The sequence below is a fragment of the Canis aureus genome, chromosome 12, assembly GCF_053574225.1.
Source record: "Canis aureus isolate CA01 chromosome 12, VMU_Caureus_v.1.0, whole genome shotgun sequence".
NCBI lineage: Eukaryota > Metazoa > Chordata > Mammalia > Carnivora > Canidae > Canis > Canis aureus.
In genome coordinates this window covers 2,404,532-2,416,690 of record NC_135622.1, presented here as the reverse complement: position 1 = coordinate 2,416,690, position 12,159 = coordinate 2,404,532, and the positions used below count along the sequence as shown (strand labels likewise).

The following is a 12,159-nucleotide window of genomic DNA, read 5'->3' as shown; positions in this document are numbered from 1 at the left end:
TATCCTAGAGAGCAAAAACTGGCCAGAGAAGCAATCTGATCATAGGTGCTTCTCTAATAAAATTTATAGATATAGGAGTACTTGGAGGAAGACCTGCAATCCTCAGAGGGCTAACTGGTTAGCCCCAGGTCCTATCTTCCGCAGGCTCTTCATTGAAGGAAAAATACAAATGACTATTAATAATAATAAGTAATGCTTAGCCTCACTAGAAATCAAGGATTGCAAACTAAAACTATAAATATACCATTTTATGGCCACTAGGATCAGAAGAAATTCCAATGGTGGAGAATAATGTGGATCAACAAAACCCTTATACATTATTAGTGTGGTAGGAATTCATTATATTTTATTGTAATCTTTTCCTGTTCTAAGTATCACAAATATCCTACCAATCTCTAACTTGCCTTTTCACTTATTTTATGGTACCCACTAACAATAGAAGTTCCTAATTTTAAGGTAGCCAAATTTATTAATTTTTGTTCCTTTATGAAAAACGTAAAATCCTTCTTTAAAAAAAAAAATTCTTCCCTATCCTGAGGTCACAAAAACATGCCTCTATATTAAAAATTTAAATTCTGTCCTGCTCATTTAAGTAAAACCAGTATAGCATGGAAGTTAAGGTCACAGACTGAAGCCAGACGACCTGGTCAAATGTGTCTCTGCTACTATGACCCTGAGCAAATTACTTGGTCTCTCTGTGCTTGCCTCAGTTTCTTCACATAAAAAATGGTGACATTATCATAGCACCTACAATAAAGATAAATGCAACGATCAAAGGACTAAATGTGTATAAAGTGACAGAAGAAGGTCAAGTATATAATAAGCACTACAGAAGTGATAGCGGCTTTTATTAAGGCTTTAATCTGACTGAATTTGATTTTGTGTAGGGTGTGAAGTAGAGATCCCATTCCATTTTCTACCCATATAAACAGCCAATTATTCCAGCAATACATGGTGAAGAGTCTACCCTTTTTCCACCAATGTGCATCATTACTCTGACATATTAAGTTTCCATAAAGGCCTAATTCTGTGCCTCCCTTCTGCTTCTTTGATGTATTTATCTCTGTGCTGTCACCATACTGCCTAACTACAAGTTCCTGACAGTAATTATTACACTGGACAGTATACACCTAGCCCCCACTCCTAACTTGTTCTTCAAGTTTATAGGATAACTTGTCCTTTGCAAATTTTAAAATAAGATTTCACATTGGTTTTTTAAAGTTTTTGGAACCTGGAATGAAACTGCATAAATTAGAAATCAACTTCTTAAAACTGACTGAATTATGTTACCCAGTCTCCCTATCCATAGACATGATCTTTCTCTCCTTTTTTTTAAACTTCTTATGCCAAATGATTAAATACATTAGTTTTCCACCTTTCTTCTTAAATTCCTTTAAGGTTATAAATTTTCCTGAGAACAGTTTAAACTGCATTCTATAAGCTCTGATTTACAGCAATTTCATTATTATTCAGTACTAAGTATTTTTTAAATTCCCATTATGATTTTTTCTTTGATCAAGGAACTAGGAAGATATTTCCCCCCATAAGTATATAGGTTGGAGGGGAAAGGAGGGTACTGATTTCTAACTTCCTTCTACTTCAGTCAGAAAATGTAATCTGTATGACACAGAAATTTGCTGAGACTTTTAAGGGCTTAAGCAGGAGCTGATGAAATAAGACCTATAGGCCAAATCCAGCCAGGCACCTACTATTTGTAAATAAAATTTTATTGGAATATAGCCACACCCAAGTATTTACATATTGCCTATGGCTGTTTTCAATTTACAACATCAGAGCTGAATAGTTACAAATAAAGTTGCCAATAGCTGGGGGAAAAAATCCCCAACTTTGAGATAAAATGTTTATCTCAAAGCAGAAAATACTTAGGATTTGGCCATTTATCAAAAGCTTGCAAAACCCATGGCCTAAAGCATGGTCAATTTTCATGAATGTTCAGTATGTGGTTGAAAAAAAGGGTTATATTTTCCAATTGTTGGGAATAGGGTTGTATATATATTCACCAAATCAAATTTAATAATGTTCTATCTTCTATAATTTCTTTCTCTTTTTTTTTTTTTTGTCTGCTGAATCTAAAATTACTAAGAGGTGTGTGAACATCTTTAACTATGATAATGAACTTGTCAAAATTTTCTTATAATTTGTCTACTTTTTTCTTTATAAGTTGGGAATTAAGCTATTAGGTTCATATAAACTTATTAGAAACAGCTTCCTACCAAAAATTAATATTTTATCATGATATAGAATCCTCTCAGATGCTACTAATATTTTGCCATAAAATATATTTGGTCTGATAATATCATTACTACACAAGAAATATTTTGGTTAGTAATTGTTATTTTTCCCCCATTGTTTTCAATCCTTTTCTGTCCTCATTCTTTAAGGTGTTCTCTTACAAACAACATATAACTAGATTGTTTCCCTTTTCAGTTTGATGTAATAATTAATTTGATTACTGATGTTTAGATTTATTTCTGCCATTTTATCTTGTGCCTTTTATTTTGCCCACATTTTTTCTCTTTCCTCCCTTTTGTTAAATTGACGAGTTTTTTCATATTTTTTCTTTTTTTCTTTTCTCATTTAGAAGATACCCATTTTCATTCTTTTGAACATTAACTTTTAACTTCCATATCTATAATATGAAATTTAGCTTCATCCCAAATAACACAAGGGCCTTAAGAGGTTTTAAATCTAATTATCTCCTCCCCACTTATATCAAATTGTAGTACAGTTCTTTATGACTACCCTGATATTACTGTGGTCTTTTAAACTCCGTAAGTTAGAGGTTTCTGTTTTACATCATTAATGTATGTTTACATTTATCCCCGTATCTACCACCTTACTTCGTTATGCTCTTTCTAACATCTCAAACCTCCTTTTGAAGATAAGAATTAAATCATTCAAAGTTACTTGGAAGAATGGGGCTTTTAGCTAAACAGATAAACTCCCTATTTTTGTTTATCTCAAAATACCTTTATTTTGCCTTCATGGTTCAAAGAACTATTTCGTCACTAGAAAACAATTCTAGAACAGTTTTTATTTTCTTTTGGTACATTTATAATTCCACTGTGTGAGTTTCTGTTTTAAGATCTTGGTGTTTTGGGGATCCCTGGATGGCTCAGTGGTTTAGCGCCTTCGGCCCTGTGTGTGATCCTGGAGTCCCGGGATCAAGTCCCACATCAGGTTCCCTGCATGGAGCCTGCTTCTCCCTCTGCCTGTGTCTCTGCCTCTCTCCCTCCCTCTCTCTCTCTCTCTCTCTCTCTTTCTCGAATAAATAAATAGAATCAAAAAAAAAAAAAAAGATCTCGGTGTTTGTCTTTACCGTTACACATTTTGCTACAATGAATGAGTCCATGCACCCCCCTGTATGGCTTTCTTGCTATTTCTTCGGCCTCCAAAACATGAAGATCGCAATGTTTTTTCTAAAATCTTTTACACTTCAAATATTGTCTCTCCTCCCATCTTCCCTCTACCATCTTCTGAAATTTACTCTTCTCTTATCCTTTTCATCACAATATCTACCCCTCAGCTCCTCTACTATCTTCTTTATGCCAGCTTCAGACCTATGTTTTAGTAATTTTTCTCCTGTACTGTATCTAATATCTTATTTATCCTTACCATTAATTTTTTTTTGTTTTTTATTTGGCATTTCTACAATTTCTAATTGGTTCATTTTCAAAACTGCCTGGTCAATAATAGCGACTCCCTCCTTACTCATGTTATTGTTATCTTTTATTCCGTTAACAATATTAAAATGTTTCATTCATAAACTGCATTTATATTCCAAGAACAGAAGTCTACCGGGTTTGGTTCTTTGGTATGCTGTTCCTACTGACTTTCACACATGGTGGCTTATTATGATAGTAATTTCTGATTGTGTGCTCCTATTTTATGTAACTGTGGCAATTCTTTGCAGCTTGATTGAAGATGTTTACTTCCCAGCAGAATCGGAGTATGGTTCTGCCAAGCATCTACAGCATTTATTAAAGCATTTATTTACCATCTTAAATTATAATTCTAGATTTAGGCTTTTTCAGATTGTGCAAACAGTATTAATTTAAACCCCAAATGCACACACAAGGGCAAGTGAGTGGTTACCAATACTCAGAGGAGACTTTTGCTTTTAACCTCTATTCAGATACCATAGAGAATCTTTTCTTTTGCCTACTTCTGGAAGAGGGTAAGAATTTTCTTCCCCTTGCCACTTGCTTGCCTTTTCCCTAAAGTAGTTTCCAATCTGACTTCACAAACTGTAGAAGCCCTGATCTTAGTCCTCAGCCACTCTGTGCTCTTAAGTTACAGGTCACGTAGGTCCATATATGTCCCCAGGGTATCCAGTGGCTTCAAAGCCATGCTATTTCTCTGAGATCCTGCTTGTTCCTTTATGCAGATTCATCCATTCATTTAAAAGGACTTTCTGTTGCGATTGCCTTTTTTTTTTTTTTAAAGCAAGCATATTTTGAATGTTTTAGAACCAAAAGGTTCAGGCAGTTATACTGTCAGAAAAAGAAATCCAATGAATACTTTTCTTAACTGCTCAACCTGAAATCCAATGAATGTTTTCTTGACTGCTCCACCTAATGCCATAGCCATATCAAGTTCTTATTTTCTAGCTTAAAAGAACTGTGTGGCAGTTACTTCAGGATAATCTATTCCAATAGGAAAATTCCTCTGGAATAAGAATTTAATAAGCCCGTTCAATCAGGGTGGTGATGAAATCAAAGATTTAAATATGGCAATATTTGTATTAGAATAATTAACCAGATAACTGGTCTTGTGTGAATACAATTTGGAAACCACAAAAGACGTGAGGCAATTTACTTTAATAGTGTTCTATTCAAATCAGGGCAATTCACTTTCTAGTCATATATCATCCAGCATGAGTTATACCACACCTCTTTTTTCTTTTTTTAAGATTTTATTTATTTATTCATGAGAGACACAGAGAGAGAGGCAGAGACACAGGCAGAGGGAGAAGCAGACTCCCTGTCTGGGAGCCCTATGTGGGACTTGATCCCAGGACCCTGGGATCACACTCTGGGCTGAAAGCAGGCACTCAACCACGGAGCCACCCAGGTATCTCACCACACACCTCTTTTTTCATAATTTTTAAGAAATATAACAAAGTTGGGGTGCCTGGATGGCTCAGTCAGTTAAGCATCTGCCTTCATCTCAGGTCATGATCTCAGGGTCCTGGAATCAAGCCCCCACATCGGGCTCCCTGCTCAGCAGGGAGCCTGCTTGTCCCTCTCCCTCTACCCGTTTCCCCTACTTGTGCTCTCTCTCCTTTCTCTCAAATAAATAAAATATTTTTTAAAAAAATAAAAATAAATATTACAAAGTCAAAATGCCATATATTATTTTGTATAATATTACCCATTTTAACCAAAGTCTCAGTTTAGAAAGAGTCAGTTTCTCAGGGAGCAGCTACATAGATGGTCATTATTCTTCTATAAAATATATGTATACACTTTTATATATATACATACATAATTACATAAAAGAGAAAGAAGCAGACAGAGAGAAAGAGAGATGGGAGGATAAGAGGGGAGAGAGACTTCTCACCTACTCAGCTGCATTCTTATCAAGTGACACCCTGGTACCTATATTATCAAATTTCCATCTTTGTTTTCTAATGTTATGTGCTAAACTGTGTTCCCTAAAACTTCATATGTTGAAGTCCTAACTCCCACTACCTCAGAATGTGACTGTATTTGGAGGCAGGGTCTTTAAAAATGTGATTAATTTAAAATGAAGTAATCAGATTGGGCCCTAATCCAGTATGACTGGTGTCATAAGAAGAGATTAGGGCATAGAAAGTTACAAAAAACAAAACCATGGGAAGATACAGGAAGAAGATGACCATCTAAAAGCCAAGGACAGAAGTCTAAGAAGCAACCAGCCCTGCCCATACCTTGATCTTGGACTTTTAGCCTTCTAGATTTATGAAATAATAAATATGTGTTGTTTAATGCAAAATAAAAGAATTCTAAAAAATTTTCCACCTACAGTATCACAGGGCCTAACTCATATACTGTAAGTATAATGGTCTACATGTGATCAAAGAGTTCTGCTAAATATATTATTTCTACTTCTTTATTCAAATATTTGAATACCTACTATGTAGCAAGCCCTGTGCTACATAAAAGAAACAGTATACAGAAGAATGTAATTTCCAAACCAGTAACTACTCCAACCTTTTCTCTGGTCCTAATACCTTCATAGGCTCCACTCTAATAAAACAAGAGGAAATAAGGACATTTTCTTATTTTTTCTTTAACTGTATTATACTTTTAAAATCATGGCTTACATTTGTGGCTTAACAGTTGATAATCACTACTGTCCTGAAAAGCCTATGCCACCTCATATATTATTTTATAAATTAGCAGAGTTGCATATAATAAATGGTAAGAACAGTGAGGCTGATATTTCAGAACCAGTTATTAAGCTAAGAAAACAACCAAGGCAACTAACTATCCAAGCTCCATATTTCAATGTGGCTTTGTTTTTCTTGCTATCATTTATGCAGCTAACATAGTGAACAGTATTAATAACTATGAAAAAAATGCTTGTGAAAGTTGACAAGAGGATTCTAAAATTTATATGCAAATTTAAAGGATTCATAATAGCCAAGAATAAAGTACTCCAAATTTATATACCAGACATTAAGACTTATTATAAAATTACAGTAATTAAGACAGCATGTCACTAGAGCAAGAACAGACAACAGAAAAATGAACAGGATAGAACTGCACTATCCAATACAGTAGTTACCACACCTATGTGACCACTGAGTATGTAAAATGTGGCTAGTGCAATGCAGAAAGTGAATTAATTTCTTTTTTATTTTAATGAATTTAAATTCAAGATTAAACTTACTAAACTATAGTTTGGACCAACTTAGTTATATGAATCTATGTTTTCAACTTTAAGTTTTGTGAAATCAAACTACAGATCAAGTATTAATGATGACAATTTAATGTATGAAATTAGTGGTGTAATAAATGTGAATGAAATACATGCTAAATGTCAAAGACTGAACAAAAAAATATAAAGTATCTCAATTCCATATTGATTACATAGTAAGATATTATTTTGTCATACTGGGCTTAAAAAGATATATTATTTAAATGAATTTTATCAGTTTATGTTTACTTTTTTTTAATGGGGCTACTAGAAAATTTATATGTATACATGTATGGCTCACATTTGTGACTTGCATTATACTTTTACTAAACAGCCCAAGTGTAGTGTGTCCAGAAAAAGATTCACTCATTTATACCTGATTTATAAGAAAGATTACATTGCAAGTGAAGTGGAGAAAGGATGATCTTTTCAATAAATGGAGTTGAGTGAAATGAAGGGGGGAAAATAGGTATCTTGAGTCCTCACATAATAAAAATCAATTCCAGTTGCATTGTATATCTAAATGAGAAAGTCAAAATAATAAAGCTGTTGGAAGAAAACAAAGAGAGTGTCTTCATTACATTGGGCTAGGCAAAGATTTCTAAACAGGCTATAAAGTATTAATCATTTTTTAAAATTGCTAAATTAGAGGCATTCCTGGGTGGCTCAGTGGTTGAGCATCTGCCTTTGGCTCAGGTCATGATCCCGGGTTCCTGGGATCAAGTCCTGCACTGGGTTCCCCACAGGGAGCCTGCTTCTCCCTCTGCCTCTCTCTGTGTGTCTCTCATGAACAAATAAATAAAATCTTATAAAATAAAATAAAATAAAATAAAATAAAATAAAATAAAATAAAATAAAATAAAATAAAATAAAATAAAATAGCTAAATTAGACTACACTAAAATTAAGAACTTCTGCTCATCAAACGACATCACTAAGAGAATGAAAATGCAAGCCAGAGTGGTGAAAAGGGGGAACATGTGAAAGAGATGGACAGTATGTAAGACACATGTGCATACACACATACACACACAGAGAAAATATCCATTGTATATACATTAATACCTTAATATGTTTTAAAGATTTTATTTTTAAGTAATCTCTACACTCAATGTGGGGCTCAAACTCATAACCCTGAGACAAGAAACATATGCTCCACTGATTGAGCCAGCCAGGTGCCCTAATACCTTAATATTTGACCATAGTTCTCCTGTTAATATGTTTTACTTAAGCAAATTTTCAAGCAACTGAATGTTACCCATTCAAGAAACAAAAACTTTTAGCCAATTTTTATTTATTTATAAGTACTTATATACATTCCTAGTTGTGAAAGTAAAGATAATGTACACAAAATCTACCTTTACACAGACTACATAAGGTCACTGTTGGAGTTGGTATATAAAAAATATCCTCAAATGAAAGATTTCCTCTGAAAAAGTTACCCTCAAATTAAAACTAATCTTTAAAAAAATACTTAAGACTTACAGTCCAGACAAGATGGATTAAACTGATTTCTCCCTACTCCTCCCTCAATGTACAACTATAAATCCTAAAAATAATGCAAGAGACATCAAAAGAACAACTTTGGAAGGTGTCAAAAGGAAAACACACTAGAACTGTTATATATCCCAGAACTAGAGATATGATACAGAGGCAAGGCTTCTGTGCTCTCCCTTCCATCCAACTAAAGAAGACCTATCCAGAAGGTGACCTAACCCTAGCATGTCCCAATCCCCAATCTAGCACACAAGGCAGTGCAGGCAGACCAGTTCTTCTCTGGGGTTCAACAAGAATCTCTCCAATGTCACCACCAATTGAGCCCACCACTAAAGACAAGAAGGTATGATGGAGGTTCCACTAACAAGAAGCAGTCAGGGGCAACAATTTCCTTCTCAAGAACTGAGATGTCCCTGCCCTACTGAGAAAAAACCGGATGGCCAGATAACAAGAGGAGGCAGGATGTCATGCCAAACCTTAACAGAATGAATACCTGTTAAAGATTGAAACAGGATTCAGAGTCTCCAACATAATAGATAAAGTGCCCAGGATACAACAACAAATCACCTATCTCACCACAAAATAAGAATATCACAGCTGGAATAAGAAAAGACAATCAACTGCCATCAACACAAAGATGAATCAGATGTTGGAATTATCTGACAGAAATTGTAAAGCAGTGGTCATAAATATGCTTTAGTGATCAATTTCATATTCTCTTGAAGCAAATGAAAAAATAAAAACCTCTGGGCAGGGGGGGTAGGGGGAGTTATAAAAAGGAGCCAAAAGGCAATTACAGAAATGAAAAATACAGTAGCAGAAATAAAAAAATACTCTCTAAAGGGGCTCAATAGTAGAGATGCCAGAAGATGGAATCACTAAAGCTTAGAAAAGTGTAGTAGAATTTAACCAGTCTACACAACCAAGAAAATAGACTGAACACAAATGAACAAAAGCTTCAGGAACCTGTTAGACTCTAATAAAAGAACCAACAACATTTGTATCATCAGAGTCCCAGAAAGAAGAGAGAAAAGAGAATAGGGTTGAAAGAGTACTCAAAGATATAATGGCTAGAAACTCTTCAAAACTGGCAAAACAAACATACAGAGGCTAGATGCTGAGGAGACACGAAACAGTATAAATCCAAGAAAGTATACAGCAAAATACAGCAAAATTAAACCTCTGCCAACTAAAGAAAGAAAAAATCTGGAAAGGAGCCAGAGAAAAACACTGCATTATCTACAGAGGAATACCTCATCTAAAACTATGGAGGCCAAAAGTAAAAACACGCATCACTTTTCAAGCACTGAGAGACAAGAACTGTTACCCACAAATTCTATATCTAGAGACATTATCCTTCAGGAATGAAGAGAAAAAAAGACATTATCAAACAAAGAAGAATTTCTAGAAGGATTTGTCACTAGCAGACATACTCTTAAAGAATGGCTTAAGGGATGCCTGGGTGGCTCAGTGGTTGGACGTCTGCCTTTGGCTTGGGTCGTGATCCTAGGGTCCTGGGATCAAGTTCCAAGTCGGCTCCCCGTGGGGAGGCTGTTTCTCCCTCGGCCTGTGCCTCTGCCTCTCCCTCTGTGTCTCTCATGAGTGAGTAGATAAAATCTTTTAAATAAATAAATAAATAAAATAAAGAATGGCTTAAGAAGTTTCTTAAAATAAAAGAAAGTAATAAGAAAAAAGGGAATCCTGGAGCGCCAGGAAGAAAGAGTAATAGAGCAGAAATCTGGGTACATACAATAAACTATCCTTCTCGTGAGTTTTATAGATCATATTTGAAGATGGAAACAAAAATGATAAACACCTGGTGTTTAATATTTAAAAGTAGGGAAGATAAATGGAAGTAAGGCTTTCATACTTTACTCAAAGTGGTAGAATGCTGATCCAGGAGACTGAGAATCTACAGTAGTCCACTTTTATCCATGGGAGGATACATTCCAAGTGGACACCTGAAACTACAGATAGTATCAGACTCTATATATACTATGTCTATTCAATACCTACATACCTATGATAAGTTTTAATTTATAAATTAGGCACAGTAACAGATTAACAATAAGAATAAAATAAAACAATTATAAAGTATACCGTAATAAAAGTTACATGAATGTGGTCTGTCTCTCAAAATCTTATTGTCTTGTGTTGTCTTCTTGTGCTGATGTAAGGTGATAAAATGCCTACATGATGGCATGAAGTGAGATGAATGACAGGCATTGTGATGAAGCTTTAATGAACTACCAACCTCCTGACCTTGGGCAGGAGGAGGATCATCATCTTCTTTGGACTGCAGGTGACTGCAGGTAAATGAAACTAAGGAAAGTGAAACTGTAGATAAGGGGGGACTACTGTGTGTATGTGTGTTTGAGAAAGAAAGAAGCCCAAGCAACACTATAAAAACTCTACAGAGTACAAATAATAAAATGACAGACCTAAGCACTAACATATTAATAATTACTACTATTTGTACAGGTGAAGTCCTAACCTCTAATGTGACTATATTTGGAGAAAGGGCCTATAGGAGGTAATGAAAGTCACACAAAGTCAAGGGTGCAGCCCTGACCTAATAGGATTAGTGTCCTTATAAGAAGAGATACTAGAGAGTTCCAGTCTTCCTCCACCCACACACAAAGAACAGGTCATGTGGACACACAGAATGACAGCCCCTACCTACAAGCCAAGGGAAGAGGTCTCAGAATGAAACGTACCCTGCCAACACCTTAATCTTGAACTTTTCAGCCTCTAGAACTGTGAGAAAATAAATGTCTACTGCTTAAGTCAACCAGCTTACAGACTTTGTTCCAGCAGCCTGAGCAGACTTAAGACAATTACCTTAAAAGTAAATGAACTAAATACTAATCAAGACAGAGGCTGACAGAATGCATTAAAAAAAATAAAGCGACTCAAATACAAGCTGTCTACAAGAAACTCAGTCCAAATTCAACAACAGAAGTATTTTGCAAGTAAAAGGACAGAAAAGGTATGCTATGTAAATGTTAACTTAAGAAAGCAGGAGTGATATCAATACTTTCTGACAAAGCAGCCTTCAGAACAAAGAAAATTATGAAAAACAAACAGAGATATTATAGAACAATAAATGATCAATCGACCAGGAAAACGTAATGAACCTTAAAGTGCATACACCAAAAAACTGGGCCTCAAATAGAGGAAGCAGAACCTGACAAACCTGAAAGGATTTATAGACAAATCCACAATTAATAGTTGGAAATTTCAATACCTCCCTCATCAGCTAACAGAACTACTAGGAAACAAAAAAATCTATAAGGATGCAGAAGATCTAAACAACAAAACTAATCAACTAGATCTAATTGACATAAATAGGACACCCCAATCAACAACAGCAGAATACACAATTTTTTTTTCCCAAGGACCCGCAGAAAATTCACTGAGAGATAATATCATGGGCTATAAAACAAAACTTCACAAATCTTTAAAACTTGAAATTATATACAGTGTGTTCTTTGATTATAATAGAACCAACTAGAAATCAATAAAGAAAGTTAATAGAATAGGGGCACCTGGGCAGCTCAGTCAGTTAGGTGTCTGCCTTCACAGCTCGGGTCATGATTCCAGGTCCCTGTAAGCAGGGAACCTGTTTTTTCCCTCTCCTCCTTGCTCATGCTCCCTCTGGCTATCTCTCTCTCTCTCTCAAATAAATATAATTAAAAAAAAAAAAAAAGATAGCAAAATAATCTGTAAACACATGAAA

General features: G+C 35.0%; 1 protein-coding gene across 5 annotated transcripts in view; it reads right to left on the bottom strand.

The window, feature by feature from the left end:
• MAGI3 (membrane associated guanylate kinase, WW and PDZ domain containing 3) overlaps positions 1-12,159 on the bottom strand; it is a 235,804-nt gene that overhangs the window by 188,497 nt on the left and 35,148 nt on the right. The window lies entirely within an intron of this gene.